This window comes from Sciurus vulgaris, assembly GCF_902686455.1.
Source record: "Sciurus vulgaris genome assembly, chromosome: 11".
NCBI classification, from domain to species: Eukaryota; Metazoa; Chordata; class Mammalia; order Rodentia; family Sciuridae; genus Sciurus; species Sciurus vulgaris.
This window is the reverse complement of record NC_136472.1, coordinates 69,149,555-69,167,861: the sequence shown is the minus strand read 5'-3', so window position 1 is coordinate 69,167,861 and position 18,307 is coordinate 69,149,555. Positions and strand designations below refer to the sequence as shown.

Below are 18,307 nucleotides of genomic sequence, written 5' to 3'. Positions count from 1 at the left end.
ATCGACAGCAGACATGAGGAATATAAGGGTATTAGGGATAGTGCATTCCATTCCCCAGTAACATTCATTCCTTATCCGTGGGGCCTGCCTCAACTAGTTCAGAGTTAGGAAATCCAGTCAGAACAGAAGAGAAAGCAGCCCACAAATCCTCCCTTGCAAAGGACATCAAGGCTAGTTTTTAAAAAAGTTAAGTCAACTACACAAGGTTCATTTGGAGCTTTCCATCATAAGGAGCAAGAATCAGCTTTCCTAAAGGAGGACTAATGCTCCATTCCAGTCTTTTAATAAGGACATCTTTAAGTACCAAGTCTGGTGTTTTCTAGCAGCCCCAGGAGAGGCAGTGAGAGAAGGAGTGAGTTTCACCTGACCTAAATCGTGGCTTCCAGTATTTTGCCAGCCTGAAGCTCTTCTTTCAATTCAGCACCAAACTTCATTTTTTTGTTAGGGAAAAAGTGTTAAGCCTGTTGCCCAGCTCAGAATTCTCAGGCATATCCTGTGACTGAGAGGAAAGGACACAAGACTAATCCTAGGTCTTTTCTTGCCTTTCTCCCAAGAAACAGCAGGAAATTTGCTCTTTGAGGGGCAGAAACTGAAGAGTAGAGAAAAAAAAAAAAAAAAAAATGCTGACAGAAAAGAGAAACCTGGACGCCATTCCTCAGGCCCCACCCAAAGCCTTCAGGTCCAGCCCTCCCTTGGTTGCAGCTCACAGCCTAGACTAGATGGGCGCCTGGAGTGGACTTAAGTAGGCTGGAGAATGCGATTGGTTGGAGTTGAAGTCCTGATTGGTTGGAGCCACTGAACCTCCTGAATCCATCAAATCAGGAAAAATAGCAGCTGAGGAACAGTGCTGAAATTTAAATTGAGAGCCTTGAGTGTGTCCACCTGTAATGACAGTGTAGTAAATAATTCACCCTCCAATATTTAAAATCAGGGTTTGCAAGGAAAAAAAAATGTTGCAACTGCCAGAAATGGGCTAAAATCTTAAATTTGATAGTAAATATAAATAAAATGAACTCTGTAAGTTGTGAAATGTATATCATTCCACATGAAAAATAAGGCTTTTCCTTCTTTTAAATATAGAAGAAGAGCTAAGTCATTTCACTTTCCCTGTGAACAGAAACCACTGATGACTCTCCCCCTTTTAAGCTCTGTTTTACAAACCCTAACCTTCTCCCTCTAGAATCATGTCAGTGCAAAACAAGACAGTTTAACTAGCAGCTGTTTATTACTTCATGTTCTCAAATGTCCCACTAGTTGGCCACACTTGATATCAATACCTATTTGTCATGTCTTGAATTTTTCTCATCAATCCATCCTCACCCTCAGCTTTGAGCTTAGGAAAAAAGGGTGAGATCTCTAATTGGTGCAATTATTGTTTTTCCCTTGGTGAAACCACCTTAGGAAAGGAATGCATATGCTGCCAGGAGAATATTCATGTTTATGGATCATCTCTCCAGCAGCTGTGCTGGTATCATCACCTGGGATATGTTAGAGGTGCAAATTACTAGACTCCACCAAATAACTTTTTAACCACAAACATTTAGGACAGGGATCAGATTTAGCAATTTACCCATGATTTAGCAAGTCTTCAGGTGATTCTACTGCATGCTAACGTTGGCACTCTATTAATTAATTCAGAATATTTGGAACTGAACTGCTTTTTTAAGCATCAGGTGTTGCTTTTGTAAAGGTCTCAATGTGCAGCCAAGGTTGGTAACAACTTCCTTGGTTAGTCACAGGTTCAATTATCATCTCTGCAAACTGAAGGTGATTCTCACATCTTTAGTCCGGCCTCCCTCATCATTCTCAGGCCACTCTATCCTACTGACTTTGGGAAACCTCACAGTCAATATGTTTAGAGGATTAATTACAATGATGGCAGAGGATCAACAATTTGACATCTTTGTTTGATCCCTCCGAGGTAGTTGTTTTTATATCCCTTCTACAGGTGAAGAACTGAGGATTTGCTCAAAATTAGGCGCTAAAAAGTGGCAAAGCCCAGGTTCAAGAACTTGCTTATGATGCTAAACTCTTATTATGGTTCATGCTACCTTATGCAGCTTATCAATAAACAGAACCAACTACCTGGAACAATGACATGATGGAGGAGGGGGCAGGGAAGGAGGGAGAGAAAGAAAGAGGTAGAGATGAGTGGGAGAGCAGAGAATAGATTCAGAAGGATTTAGAAACTTCTCAAAACAACAGAGAAATAGGTTTCACAAAAGGTACAGAATATCTTGAAAGGAGAGTATCATAGTATTCTATGTTTGGAGGACCAAGGTAGTAATGCTTCTCTGATGTATCAAGAAAACTCCTTTTCTATGAACCTCCATTTCCCCAGGTATATGATGAGGCTTTTAAGTGGTATCAAACTTAAGGTTACTTGATACAAGCATTTTGAATCATTCTGAACCCTTGTCCATGAAGGCCCTGGGGTCTATCTCCACAGGCTGGCCACTGAGCTCTATTCCAGGGGTTTGGTGGCTACTCAGTTGGCATGCAGGGATCAGGACCAGCAATTCTTGGGGGTCTTGTGCTGCTTCTGCTGGGCCCTGACAAGGGGCTGCTCTGCATCCCCTGGAAGCCGCCCCTGGTGGGCCACACTGAGGAGGCGGTAAGCTGCTGTTGCTGAAGTTGGAAGGCATTATATGGTATGGGAGGAATTGGAGGTCAGTTCATCACTTCCTCATGAGGTAGTAAATAGTTTGGCAAAAACCTGAAATAAAGTTGTGCTGACTAATTGGGGCTTCCTGGTAAATGATCAGGTTAATTTCATGTTGCCATTGCTGGGCCTGTAGGTTGTGCTTGACTCAGTGGTGGTGGCAGATGCAGCGGCAGCTCAGAAGGATGGTTCACACCAGTAGGAACTCACTCTCCAAGACTCAGAAGAGGCTGGCCATCCCATGGATTCCCGATGAGCAGAGGTAGTAACCCAGACCCAGGGATGCCAAGAGCCTCCTGGGCAAGGACTTAGAGTTCATAGTGGTCGCAACAGCAAGACTGTCCACAGCAGTGACCTGTGTCACAGATGCAGCTTTGATTGTTGGTACTCACAGCTTATTCTGTGGAGGTTTGGCCCCAATTGACAGGGGGCGGGGCAGCAGCACCACCACACAAATAACCTACCATTCCCATCTTAACTGCTTCTAGTATGTTCCATAGAGTCAGGTAGGGCATTTCCATTTTCATTCGATTTCCTGATTTCAAATGACACAGCTCATTCAAAAGCGTACTCTTCAATATTTGTATAATCTCTGCAGTTTCTCTTGCTGTTGACTTGTTATGTTCTAAGACTTTTGTATTTGCTAAATTTTACTTTATGGCTTAAAATGTGATTTGAGAATGTTCTATGTGCTGATGAATGTACATTCAATAGCTATCAGAATGTTCTGAAGATGTCAAATCCTTACGTATGGTGTATTAACCAATGTTGATTTGCCTGGAAGATCTGTCAGTGAGGGACTACTGAAGTCTCCCCCTTGTTATAGTGTAGGGCCTCTCTCCAAGTCTTGTGTTTTGTAAAATTGGTTAGTATACATTTATACTTATGTCTTGGCAGATTTGTCACTGTGACCTTTGTCCAATTTTAGCTCTAAGCATGTTTGTTGGCTATGAGGATAGCTACTTCTGCTTGCTTTTGATTTTCATTTGATTGGAATATCCATCCTTTCACTTTCAGTCTTTGCAAGACTTCATCTCGCCAGGTAACAATCGGGTAATGTTTTTAAATCCAATCAGTCTTTTAGTTGGAGAATTCAGAGCATTTATATTCAGAGTTAATGTTGAAAGAATATACTGTTTACTTACTGTTTTAGGTTATTTTGAGAATTGTACATTTCTTTCTTCTTTATTCATCTTAGACCTTTGGTGGCTTCCTGAAGTAATCATGTTTCTTTCCCATTTCTCATCTGCTTTACTTCCAGCAAGCATTTATTCCTTCCCATGGTCTTCTGGTTATGGTTATCTTGCTTCCTTATCTGGGTGTAGGATTCCTTTAAGTATCTTCTATGTTACTGGGTGAGCGGTCACACATTTTTAGTTTGTTTAGCTCAGAAGGTCCAATTCTGAAGAATTACTGGAATGTATCTAGGTTGGTGGTCATTTTCTTTCAGGACGTGAAGTGTACAAGTTCTCTGGTCCCCTGTTCTAAGGTTCTACCAACAAATCTTAGCAGGGTTTTCAGTTCATGCAGGTTTTAGTGTTTTGTTTTGTTTTTGGGCAGTTTATAAGATAGAGGGGTTCTTTTCTAGTCATACATATTTGATGTTCTAAATGCTTTTAGTACCTTGATATTCATTCCCAGAAATTGTTGGCATTTTACTCTGCCATTAGTCTTGTAGCTCTACTCCTTTCTTTAAATCTATAAGTTAGTTTAGACTTATTTGTCCCAAGATCTTGTAGGTTGTTTTATAAAGTTACTGTCTGAATGTGTTAGTTCATGCATTTTGTCCTCAAGCAGAAGAAATATCAGGGCTTGGTCTTGTTTTCAGATGTATTGAGCTTTTCATTTCCAAGATTAATTTTCAGGATCTATTGAATTGATCTTTGTATCCTATGTTGTCTTCCTTAGACATTTGTGGTTTCCTTAAATCTGATTTTTAAAATCAAATTAAAAAGTTTGTCACTTTCACTTTGATATGTAACTTCAGTTATTGGGGAGTTATAGGTGTTTGAATTATGTTACCTTGTTTTTTGTGTTTATGTTTGTTGAGATTTGCATATATGTTGAGATGTATATCTATTCTGTGTGATTCTTCATAAGCAGCCTTCTCTTGTCAGAGTGCCCTGGGGTTATTGATTTATTGTGTAGTGTTGAGTTCAGTACCAGATGAAACTCAGTTTCCCTGTGGCTTCTTATGTTGTGCTTGAAACTTTCACTCTTCATACTGTGTTGGAACCTGAGAGGGCCATTCTGTAGCACTTGAATGGGGTCCCTCTGGTAGTTCAGGCAGATATGACACTGGCATATGGAACATTATGGTTATTCCTCTAGACTTGTCAGTACTGTGCATCCTGGGAGAGCTTGGGGGCAACCTATGTTAGGACCCCTCTATGGGTAGAGTGACCACAACAATTGTGTTATTTTTGTCGCTAAGGATGTAAATATTCAGTAATGGAACTTGAGGTATCTCCTACCTGGGCTGGATTGTCAGGGCTTTTCTTTTCCCTATTCTTTGAATATTTCCCAAAGTTTGAGCAGGACTGTCTTAAATGGAGTACAGTTTCTTTCAAGTGGGTTGGAGGTATGGCTCAGCAAAACACCCACTCGACACTTTCAAAGCACTGGATTTAATCCCCGGTGCTGCTTTTATAAGACATTGAAATGTTATGCAGAACAGTGATTCATTGCAACACTTATTACATGCACATAACAATTTGTTCTATTTTAGTCCCCAGTACTAGCTCCTTTCCTTCATCTGTTTCCTCAAGTCTATTGGTCTGTTTTCAAAAAGGTACCTTTTCCTAACTTCCATAGGAGGACAATTCTTGACTGAATTTAACATTTCACTCAACATGTTTTCCTATGAATGCAGTTGTTTATAAGAACTCCATTGTGTATATATACACACATTTTCTTTATCCATTTTGACTGGTTCTATAGTTTTATTGTATACCCTTATAGCACGATTCACATGTGTCACTACTATACAGACTTTTGAGGAGAAATACCAAGGAGTGGCATAGCTGGATTATGATAGCTCCATCTGTTAGTCTTTTGATGTACAACCACTATAGAAACGAGTATGGAGGTTCAAGTTTACAATATCAGGAGTTCCTCCCTGATCCTCAACATCCATTTTGATGATTGTATTCTAAAAATGGGATGAGGTTTTGATTTGTAGGTATCCGATAGAGATTGAACTTTAATTGTTGCCATTTGTATTTGAGAAGTGTCATTTGCCCATTTGTTGAATGGGTTTTTTTGTGTCAAATTTGAGTTCTTTGCATATTTGGATATTAATCCTCTGTTGGAAGTGTAACTGTCTGTAGGGGTTTCTGCCATGTCCCATGTGGATGAGAGAAGAGTTAACTGATGAAGATGTTGGCTAATCACCCATAAACTTCAACATAAGAGCCAATACTCTAGATGAGGGGGCATGACGGGACCGGACCATACCAGATCTGACCTCTAACATGGAGTAGCCCAACTCTAAGACACAGGTAAAGGGGGCCCAAACAGGAGGAGCTTTCCTGTGATGATGGGGGTGGAGTTAGGGGAGTCATTTTCTCAGGGAAAATATATCAGAAACCAGGACAGGGAACCACTTCCACACACCATATGCTTCCCAGCAATCTGGAACAGTCCTCTGTGGGAGCCAGTTCCTAGAAGGCAGGCCTGTCCCATGGCTCAACCTCATCTGATTCTGCTAGATGATGGTGGCTCCCACAGCTGGCCAGAGATTTTCTCCCCACTCTGTAAGCTCTTCAGGCTTTCATTTCCTTTGCTGTGCTGAAGCTTTCACTTGATGTCAACTTGTTAATTCTTGGTGTTATTTCTTTACCTTTGTCCTGTTAAGAAAGTCATTGTGTCGGTATGTTGGTTATGTTGACTCCACACTATTTTGCAGGTGCAGTGTTTTAACTCCTAGGTCTTTGATTGTGAGTTCACTTTGTGCAGGGTCAGATAGGGAATCTTTCATGCTACACATTAGATGTCCAGTTTCCCCAGCACCTTTTCTTAAAGGGCCTGTATTTTCTCCATGTTTGCGGCACCTTTGCCAAAGAATCAGATGACTACACCGTAGGTTTTCTATTCTATTCCATTGGTCAAGTACGTTTTTTATGCCATCTTGTTTACTATACCCAGTTTCAAATTGCACTACTAGAGCTATTGTGATGCCTCCAGCATTCTTTGTTGTTCAAGATAGCTAAAATGTGGCAAAAGCAAGATCCCAAATACCAAAGCACTTTTCTCCAGTTCTTTGACAAAATGTCTTTTCAGTATCCCGGTATTGAACCCAGGGATTATTAACTACTGAGTCACATCCTCAGTCCATTTATTTTGGGACAGGGCCTAAGCTGCTGAGGCTGGCTTTGAACTTGCAATCCTGTTTCAGCCTCCTGAGCAGCTGGGAATTACAGGCATGTGCCACCAAGCCCAGCTAAAAAACGTCATTTTTTTGATGAGAATGCTGTGTATTGCTTTGTAATATGTAATATTTTAAATATAAATTCTGCTTATTCATGACACAGGTGGTCTTTCCAATAAATTTAGTGTTTTGTATTTTGTGTAGGACATTTCACCTCTAGATGCTTAGGAACTTTAAAAAGTTTTTCAAAGTGTACTATAAGCTATAATAATCAAAACAGCATGATATTGACATAAATAACACAACAGAAGAGTGTACAGATAACTGCATGCATTTATAGCCAAATGATTTTTGACAAAGGTTGCGCAAAATTTGTGCTATGGAATATTAGAATATGGAAGAATATAGGAATAATGTCTCAAGACTTTTCCCTTTTTCTGTTCCTCAGTCTTTTATTGTAAACAAATGGGATACATGTTATTTCCCTGTTTGTACATAGCATAAAGGCATACCATTTGTGTAATCACAAGTTTACATAGGGTAACGTTTGATTCATTGTTATTTTTTCCCTTACCCCCACCCCTCCAACCCCTCTTTTCCCTCTATTACAGTCCTTCATTCTTGCCCCCCTCCTAACCCTAAACCCTAACACTAACCCCTCCCACCCCCCCATTATGTGTCATCATCCACATTATTAGCGATATCATTCGTCCTTTGGTTTTGAGATTGGCTTATCTCACTTAGCATGATATTCTCCAGTTTCATCCATTTGCCTGCAAATGCCATAATTTTATCTTTTATGGCTGAGTAATATTCCATTGTATATATATACACCACAGTTTCTTTATCCATTCATCAGTTGAAGGACATCTAGGTTGGTTCCACAATCTGGCTATTGTGAATTGAGCAGCTATGAACATTGATGTGGCTGTATCTCTGTAGTATGCTGATTTAAGACCTTTGGGTATACGCCAAGGAGTGGGATAGCTGGGTCAAATGGTGGTTCCATTCCAAGTTTTCTAAGGAATCTCCACACTGCTTTCCAGAGTGGCTGCACTAATTTGCAGCCCCACCAGCAATGTATGAGTGTACCTTTCTCCCCACATCCTTGCCAACACCTGCTTGTATTCTGATAATCACCATTCTAATTGGAGTGAGATGGAATCTTAGGGTGGTTTTGATTTGCATTTCTCTTATTACTAGAGATGAACATTTTTCCATAAGTTTGTTGATTGCTTGTAGATCTTCTGTGAAGTGTCTATTCATTTCCTTAGCCCATTTGTCGATTGGATTATTTGCATTCTGGTGTAGAGTCTTTTTGAGTTCTTTATAGATTCTGGAGATTAGTGCTCTATCTGAAGTATGATTGGCAAAGATTTTCTCCCACTCTGTAGGCTCTCTTTGCATTGCTGATAGTTTCCTTTGCTGAGAGAAAGCTTTTTAGTTTGAATCTATCCCAGTTATTGATTCTTGCTTTTATTTCTTGTGCTATGGGAGTCTGTTAAGGAAAGTCTGGTCTTAAGCCGACATGTTGAAGATCTGGACCTACTTTTTCTTCTATAATCTGCAGGGTCTCTGGTCTGATTCCGAGGTCCTTAATCCATTTTGAGTTTAGTTTTGTGCACGGTGAGAGATATGGGTTTAGTTTCATTCTGTTGCATATGGATTTCCAATTCTCCCAGCACCATTTGTTGAAGAGGCTATTCCAATGCATATTTTTGGCAACTTTGTCTAGTAGGAGAAAAATTGTATTTGGGTTTGTGTCCATGTCTTCTATTCTGTACCATTGATCAACCCTTTCTGTTTTGGTACTAATACCCATGCTGTTTGTTACTATTGCTTTGTAGTACAGTTGAAGATCTGGTATTGCAATACCCCCTGCTTCACTCTTCCTGCTAAGGATTGCTTTAGCTATTCTGGGTTTCTTATTCTTCCAGATGAATTTCATAATTGCTTGCTCTATTTCTGTAAGGTACATCATTGGGATTTTAATTGGAATTGCATTGAATCTGTGTAGCACTTTAGGTAGTATGGCCATTTTGACAAATATTAATTCTTCCTATCCAAGAACATGGGAGATCTTTCCATCTTCTAAGGTTTTCTTTAATTTCTTTAGTGTTCTGTAGTTCTCATTGTAGAGGTCTTTCACCTCTTGTGAGATTGATTCCCAAGTATTTTATTTTTTTTGAGGGCTATCGTGAATGGCGTGGTTTTCCTAATTATTCTTTCCAAAGATTCATCACTTATGTATAAAAATGCATTAGATTTATGTGCATTGATCTTATATCCTGCTACTTTACTGAATTCACTTATCAGTTCTAAAAGTTTTCTGGTGGAATTTCCTGGTTCCTCCAAGTATATAATCATATCAGCAAATAGGGATAGGTTGAGTTCTTTCCTATTCGTATTCCTTTAATTTCCTTGGTCTGTCTAATTGCTCTGGTTAGAGTTTCAAGGACAATATTGAATAGAAGTGGTGAAAGAGGGCATCCCTGCCTTGTTCCAGTTTTTTAGGGGGGAATGCTTTCAGTTTTTCACCATTTAGAAGGATATTGGCTATGGGCTTAGCATAGATGGCCTTTACAATGTTAAGGAATGTTCCCACTATCCCTATTTTTTCTAGTGTTTTGAGCATGAAGGGGTGCTGTATTTTATCAAATGCTTTTTCTGCATCTATTGAAATAATCATGTGATTCTTGACTTAAGTCTATTGATATGATGAATTACATTTACTGATTTCCTGATGAACCAACCTTGCATCCCTGGGATGAAACCCACTTGATCATGGTGCACTATCTTTTTAATATGTTTTTGTATGCGATTTGCTAAAATTTTGTTGAGAATTTTTGCATCAATGTTCATTAAGGATATTGGTCTGAAATTTTCTTTCCTCGATGTGTCTGTCTGGTTTAGGTATCAGGGTGACATTGGCTTCATAGAATGAGTTTGGGAGTGTTCCCTCCTCTTCTATTTTATGGAATACTTCGAGAAGTATTGGAATGAGCTCTTCTTTAAAGGTTTTGTAGAACTCGGCTGAGAACCCATCTGGTCCCGGACTTTTGTTGGTAGGCTTTTGATGACTTCTATTCAGTACTTGAAATTGGTCTATTTAAATTGTGTATGTCCTCCTTGTTCAGTTTAGGCAATTCATATGTCTCTAGAAACCTGTTGATGTCTTTAAAATTTTCTATTTTGTTGGGGTATAGATTTTCAAAATAGCTTCTAATTATGTTTTGTATTTCACTCGTGTCTGTTGTGATATTTCCTTGTTCATTCCGAATTTTAGTGATTTGGGTTTTCTCTCATCTTCTCTTTGTTAGTGTGGCTAAAGGTTTATCAATTTTGTTTATTTTTTGATGAACCAAACTATTTGTCAATTTTTTGTATTGTTTCTTTTGTTTCAATTTCATTGATTTCAGCTCTGAGTTTAACTATTTCCTGTCTTCTACTTTTGGTGCTGGTCTGTTCTTTTTCTAGGGCTTTGAGCTGTAGTGTTAGGTCGTTTATTTGTTGAGTTTTACTTCTTTTATTAAATGCGCTCCATGAAATAAATTTCCCTCTAAGCACTGCTTTCATAGTGTCCCAAGATTTTGATGTTTTTGTCTCCATTTACCTCTAGAATTAATTTCCTTCCTAATATCTTCTGTGTATCCATTCATCATATAATAGCATATTGTTTATCTCCAGGTGTTGGAGTAGTTTACTATTTCTAACTTCAATCCATTACGATCTGATGGAATACATGGTAGTGTCTCTTCTTGTATTTGCTAACATAGCTTTGTGGCATAATATATGGTGTATTTTAGAGAAAGATCCATGTGCTGCTAAGAAAGTGTATTTGCTCTTGGATGGTACATTCTATAAATGTCCGTTAAGTCTAAAATTGTGTTGAGATTTATGGTTTCTTCATTCAATTTTTGTTGGACGATCTGTCCAGTGGTGAGAGGCATGTTAAAAATCACCTAGTATTATTGTGCTATGGTCTATTGCTTTCTAAAATTGAGAAGGATTTGTTTGACATACATGGATGAGCCGCTGTTTGGGGCATAGATGTTTATGATTGTTATGTCTTGCTGATTTATGCTTCCCTTAAGCAGTATGAAATGTCCTTTATCCATTCTGACTAGTTTTGGCTTGAAGTCCACATTATCTGAGGATGGATACTCCAGCTTTTTTGCTACGTCCGTGTGCATGGTGTTTTTTTCCTATCCTTTCACATTTAGTCTATGGTTATCTCTATGAGATGAGTCTCTTGCAGGCAACATATTGTTGGATTTTTCTTTTTAATCCAATCTGCCAGTCTGTCTTTTGATTGATAAATTCAGGCCATTAACATTCAGGGTTATTGAGATATGATTCGTATTCCTGGTAATTTGGTTCATTTTTTAAATTATTGACACGACTTGGTTCCTCCTTTATTTGACAATTCCTTTAGGATAATTCCTCCCTTTGCTGATTTGCTTCTTTATCTCTTCCTCATGGAATATTTTGCTGAGAATGTTCTGTATGCCGGCTTTTGTAAATTCTTTTAGCTTTTGTTTATCATGGAAGGATTTTATTTCATCAAATTTGCAGGTATGTTTTGCTGGGTATAAAGATTCTTGGTTGGCATCCATTTTCTTTCAGGGCTTGAAAAATGTTGTTCCAGGCCCTTTAGCGTTTAGGGTCTGGATTGAAAAATGTGCTGATATCCATATTGGTTTCCCCTGAATGTCATTTGGTTCTTTTCTCTCAGTCTTTAAAATTCTGTCTTTATTTTGTATGTTAGGTATTTTCATTATAATGTGCCTTGGTGGTGGGTCTGTTGTAATTTTGTGTATTTGGATGTCCTATAAGCCTCTTGAACTTGATTTTCCATTTCATTCTTCAGATTTGGGAAATTTTCTGATATTTCATTGAATAGATTGTTCATTGTCCTTTGGTTTCTCTAAGCCTTCCTCAATCCCAATAATTCTTAAATTTGGCCTTTTCATGATGTCCCTTAGTTCTTGTAGATTCTGTTCATGATTTCTTACCATCTTCTGTTTGTTCAACTTTGTTTTCAAGGTTAAATTTTGTCTTCAATGTCTGAGGTTCTGTCTTCCAGGTGTTCTATCCTAATGGTTATGCTTTCTATGGAGTTCTTAATTTGGTTTATTGTTCCTGCATTAAGGATTTTCTGTTTTTTTCCAATATCTCTAACTATTGAAATGATCTTTTGATTCCTGTATTTGCTCTTTTACTGTCGATTGGTGTAATCATTCAATGCCTGCATTTGCTCTTTCATCTCATCGTTTTGCTTCCCTGATCATTTTAATTATGTGCATTCTGAACTCTGTCATTTCTTCTGCCATGCTGTCATTGAGTTTTATTGATGTAATATCTAGATTTTTTTGGGGCATTTTCTTCCCTTGTTTTCTCATATTGTTTGGGTATCAGTGGACCACTGAGATATTGCAGATTTCCTCTATTGACTTATGTCCCTGAAGATTTCTAGTATATCCCCTCTTAGCCTTCAGTGGGCTGAAGTCTTGGAGGAAGTTGATAATGCGGTGCTCCACAAGGAAGCTGACTCTCTAGGGGTGGTGGCCTTCAGGTGGGGTATATTCCCTGCTAGTGGGCAGAGGTGCCTCCACTTTTTGACCTATGGTCATGTAAAGGGGAACTAGGCTGCGGGCTGAGGCAAGGCCTGTTTGGGCCTGTGTCTCTGGTTTTTCAGTCCTTGTGGGAAACCTCACCTGGCAGGGAAGACTCACCCGGTGGGAAGTTTCACTGGTCAGTTCTCCTCCTAGAGGTTCCCCTCAATTCTACAACTACTGCCTGGGGTGGGCTGCCTTCCTCTGCAATGTTCCCAGGGGCCTGGACCTACCTCCTTGGCCTGGGAGCCTCACCCTTCGCAGAGGATTCTCCTTAGTCTGCCTCTCAGAGAATCTGCCTGCAGTCCTGGAACCTTCACTCTGCCCCAAGCGTGTCTGTGTGGCTCTTCCACCAAGAAGCCTCCTAGGTCCTGGGACCCTGCTCTGCAACCTAATCGCCTGGCTATGCGGCCCCTCCTCTGAGCAGCCACCTGGAGCCCTGTACAATTGCTCCGAGACCCAGTGACCCGCCACATGCCTCTTCCTCCAGACAGCCGCCCGGTGTTCCAGTGCGGTCACTAGGAGTCCAAGCAACTCACTGCGTGCCTCCTCCTCCTGCCGACCGCCCGTAGCCCTGGGCAGTCACTTCGAGTCCAAGTGACCCGCCCCGTTCCTCCTCCTCCTCCAGGCAGCCCCCCGTGTTCAGGAGTGATCACTTTGAGTCCAAACAACTCACCACTTGCTGCCTCCTCCTCTGAGCAGCCGCCTGGAGCTCTGATGCAGTCACCGAGTCCAAGAGACCTGCTGCACCCCTCCGGGCAGCCCCACCTCTGTTCAGAAGCGGTCGCTCTGAGTCCAAACAGCTCTCCGCGCAGCTGCTCCTCTGGCAACTGCCTGTAGCCCTGGTGCAGTCCACTCCAAGTCCAAGCGACCCACCGCACTCCTCCTCCGGGCAGGCCCCAGTGTTCAGGAGTGGTCGCTTTGAGTCCAAACAGCTCTCCTCGCAGCTCCTCTGGGCTGCTGCCTGGAGCCCCAGTGGTTGCTCCGAGTCCAAGCGCTGTGCTGAGCGGCCTCCTCTATGATGCTCCCAGTTGTCCGAGTTCACTGCTCCAGTGGGGGGAGGGGTGTGTCACCGGGCAGCTCTACTTCAAAGTTCCCTGCGTTCCGGGACGACTGCCCCATCCAGGATGCCTCCCCAACGGGAGGGACTCACCTGGTTGCTTTGAGTTGGTCCCAATCTCTCAATATCTCCTCTTTTGAATTCTGAGTCCTGGATCAACATGAAATGCAGCCACCCTTTAGTCCGCCATCTTGGAAACCCCCCCCCCCAAGCTATTTTGAATGTAGTTCTCTTCCCAATTTCATTTTTGGTGAATGTTATTGGTACATAGCAGAGTTGTTTAGATTTTATATTCCAATACTTTGCTGAATTCATTTATCAGCTGTAGAAGTCTTCTGGTGTTTAAGTACAGGATCATGTCTATAAACAGTGACAATTTGACTTTCATATCACTTATTTGCCTCTCTTGCCCAATTGTTCTGTCCACATCGTCAAGTACTATGTTGAATAGTGGTGTCTTTCCTAGGTTAGAAAAAAAGGCTTTGCTTTTGGCTTTGGGTTTGTTCCATGTTTTGCATTAAGGCAAATTCCTTCTCCCCCTGGTTTCTGTTTGAGAAAATGTCAGATTTTATTAGGCTTTTTCTGCATCTGTTGAGATCATGTGATTTTTATTCTTAATTACGTTTATGTTTAAATTTATAAGCATAGAATTACTGCTTCACAATCATGTTCATTATGTTAGCATTCATAATTTTATGTTATCCTAGTAGAAATTTTACTCAAGTATTCTTTAAATGCAATGCAAATATAGCTTAAAGAAAAATTTCCAGTCACAGAAAGGAAACTTTAGATGAAGTCAAATAGTTGAGTACAAAAGACTTGTCTAAGTGTTTCAATATGTTATTCAATACTTTAACAAAAATCCTTATAAATATGCTTAAGTCAATTTTCATTGGAGAAGTGGTCACACTCCTCAAATAGAAAACAAAGTTGTAGGATTTATTGGTTTATGTTATAGGAGTTGAATTTTTACATTTTGAAAAGTTACTATGAATGTTAAAGTTATTCAGAAACATTGCAACACGTTTTAGTCAGCTTTTTCACCCCATGAACACAAGACTTGACAAGAACAATGAGGAAAAGTTTGAGGCTCACAATTTCAGAGGTCTCAGTCCATAGGTGGCTCCACTTCTTGGGGCTCAATGTGAGACTGAACATCATGGAGGAGTATGTTGGAGGGAAGTGGCTTAAGACATCATAAAAACAGACTAAGCTCAGCTCACTATGTATCGCAAAGTCCATGCCCCAATGACCCACCTATAGTTGCTCATTAGTTGCAAATGATTGGATTAAGGCTCTCAAAGCAGTCATTTCACCTCTAAACCTTCTTGCACCGTCTCACATGAGCTATTGGGGGAATACTACATCTAACAATTCTAGCAAATTAAAATAAGGCACATGCCCAAATAGAACATTTGTTAAGGACTCAGTTGTACTTATTACAAGAGGAAACATGAAAAGCTTCTGCTGTAGTGATCAAAGATATACAAAAGTAACATTGCTACTTAAAAATATCAGGGCAGCAAAGATTAAGAGATTTAGGATCTTGATACTCGATTTTCAGGTTTTGTGATGTGATTGGCACCTCTGAATGCCTCAAAGTTGATGATTTAGATTCTCCAATGTTTTTAGTCTGTTATATGTTCAAGTTTATATCTAATTATAAAGTTTATAATCTTATTGTCTTAGGTACTTATTAGTTACTATAAAATGCTTTTCTTTCCATTAAGAAAATTTAACTCAGATACTAGAAATGCACCGAAACATCATCTTTGACTTCCTCTAATTGGCCTTAAGATTTGGCTCTTTACACTTCTATGCTTACCTAATAAAATGCCAAATAGAGACAAGAATTGGCTCCGATTGCTGTCGTTTTCTATCAAGTGCTTAATACTGGAAGTAGGACCAGTGAGAAGGAAGCCACATTGGGGGAAATGCTTAACATGGAGACGGGGGTTAAGATGAAGACCTTTTAGAAGTTACTTTGTAATTTAAGTCAGTATTTTCAAAGCCATCTTATTTGTCTGTTAGTGTTCATGGTCCAACTCTTTATAAGTTACTCAAACCTTTAGTCAATTACCTGCTATAGATTTAAGCCTAGAAAATTCAGAATCTAGTTAGTAATGTACCTCATCTTGTTAAAAACTCCAGAACACTCATGGAATGAAAACCTCAGAAGTCTAGATTCCTGTACAAGATGCTGCTATAATGTACTTGAATCTGAAAATGTTTCAGAATTGCTTCATTGAAACTTCCTTGCACCTAGGATTACCATGTTCAAGTGACAAACTGGTCTTTTGAAGCCTAAACTGTTTTCAGCCAGGGGTGTCATTAACATTTTCACATCTAGTTTTACTGATGGACGATCTTTCCTGATAACCATGGTTGAGATAAAATAAGCATAGTAAGTCTGAGAATATGAGGAAAGAGGAGGAGTCAGGAATTTTAATCAAAGACTAGGATGACATTACATGGTTTTTCTTCATAGGTATACATGCAGAAGGTGAAGTTATCAAATGTGGTAGAAATCTTAAACAGCAAACTCAATTTAAGAGTCAAACACTGGTAGGGTGATGTTTGGGAGGATGTTATCACATACTTAAGCAGAATGCATGTTCCTCTTAAGATTTCGTCTCTCCATGGAGAAAGGTCATTTCCCAAAGCCTATTTCATGATAACCTACAGATGTGAAGCTATTCAGAGTAATGGAATTGTTCCATGATAAACATGTCAATGCACAATACCCAGAGGTCCAAAATGCCTATGATAGGAGAACATTCTTATGAGCTCAAAAGTTTGTTTCCTCAGGGGATGATTTTCTTTTATGAAACACGCATCTACCTTAAGGACTTCTTCTGGAGCCTATCTCAAGGGTGGCTATAGGCAGATGGGTTGATGTGTGAAGGATGGATAACAATGCTGGAGTTATTTGACAGGACACTTCCATAGTTCCTCATTCTGAGCACATCTCTACTTCCTGAAGTATTCTTCCCTAAACATGCTACTGCCACTGAATACAATCAGTATTGAATATTTAATAGCTTCAAATACACCTGGATTCTGCAGTCGGATAACAGACTTATGGTTCAATGTAAGAGTCCCCCAAAAGCTCATGTGAGACAATACAAGAAGGTTCAGAGAAAGGGATTGACAGTGGTAACCCAAGTGGTAGAGTGTGGCTGGAGGAGGTGGGAATTGTGGCATGGCTTTAGAGTATGTATTTGTATCTGGTGAGCAGACCGATTCCCGATTAAGGGGATGTGAACTGCTTCCCTCCACAATTTTCAGCCTCACCTCGAACCCTGAGGAATGGGGCCGGCCTTCTGGGGACTAAGACCTGAAACTGAGCCCTCAAACCTTTCCTCCTTTACTTCTCATTCTGGTCAGATTCTTTAGTCACAGCAGTGGAAAAAGTTAAAACAGCTTTTCCATCAACTCCACATTAGCCTATTTCAGACTATAGTTGACATCCTTGTGACATTTAACCTTGACTCCATTTCAGGAGGGAAGAAACATCTCATATTTCTAATACCTGGCTAAGATTCTTTCAGACCCAGAAAGTATGAGATGGATGATTCTCTAAGATATTAAGATACAAGCACCTGACCTGAGGGTTTAAATATTGTCATTCTAGCTCATGAAGCAGAAGTTTATTTGCCAACATTTCCCATTAAAAAGAAATCTGACTGAACTGACTCAGTACCTGGATAATAGGCAAGTCACAAGAAAGTATCTGTTGAGCCTTTGGATAAGTTAATCATGGATAGAAAAATGTTAAAAGAATGCTAATGATGTGCCCAGGGAAGACTAAGAGGTACTGAATTTATATTTCAGAAACTTCTGGTATGGATAATGCTATCAATGGACACAAGATGAAGTCTGTCAGACTTGCTATGAAGAGCATTGCGAGATGATGAGGAGAGGTTTTTGGCTTCTGAGAAAGCTCATCTTAACTCCATTTCTCTCATCTAACCCTTGGTCCTACTAATACTGCTGAGAATCTACAATATAACCTTTTTTGTGTAAAAGTAAAGCTAAGATTGAGAGGAAGTGTAGGTAAGGAGATACTATTTCATGGAGAAGGAATTAAGGGGCTAACCATCAGACCAAGGAGATTCTCTGGTCCTGGGGATTAAACCCAGGGGCACTATCATTGAGCTCCATCCCCAGTCCCCTCACCTCTTTGAGACAGTCTCATTGAGTTGCCCAGGATGACCTCAAGTTAGCACTCCTGTCTCAGTCTCCTGAATAACTGGAATTACAGGCTTGTACTAGCTGTACTTGACTTTTAGGAACTGAATTTGCTAAGGTTCATATTTGGGTCTTAAGTGACTTTAAATGGCCCCATACCAGAAAGACCAGGGGCCAATCTACTAGCTTGAACTTTTGACTTACAGGAAGTAAGTATCTTATGGATCTTTCAGAATCCTTTCCAATCCAGTATGGATTGCTTGAGTTAGGATCAATTCTGAAAGATTTAAGTTGTCACTGAACAGGGGTCCAAGATGGTCCATCAAAATAGAATGGAATCTCAACTCATCCCAGGTAGGTTCTTGATGTACATCTTAGAAAAGATTTTAGGATGTGTTAGAAGGCAGGAC

The 18,307-nt window shown here is 39.9% G+C and overlaps 1 pseudogene across 1 annotated transcript in view; it reads left to right on the top strand.

Moving 5' to 3' along the window:
* The first annotated feature begins 2,497 nt into the window (after positions 1–2,497).
* LOC306638556 (TBC1 domain family member 20-like) overlaps positions 2,498–18,307 on the top strand; it is a 29,504-nt pseudogene continuing 13,694 nt past the window's right edge. The window contains exon 1 of the transcript in view: positions 2,498–2,614. The product of the transcript in view is annotated as a TBC1 domain family member 20-like (transcript). The remainder of the gene's footprint in view (positions 2,615–18,307) is intronic.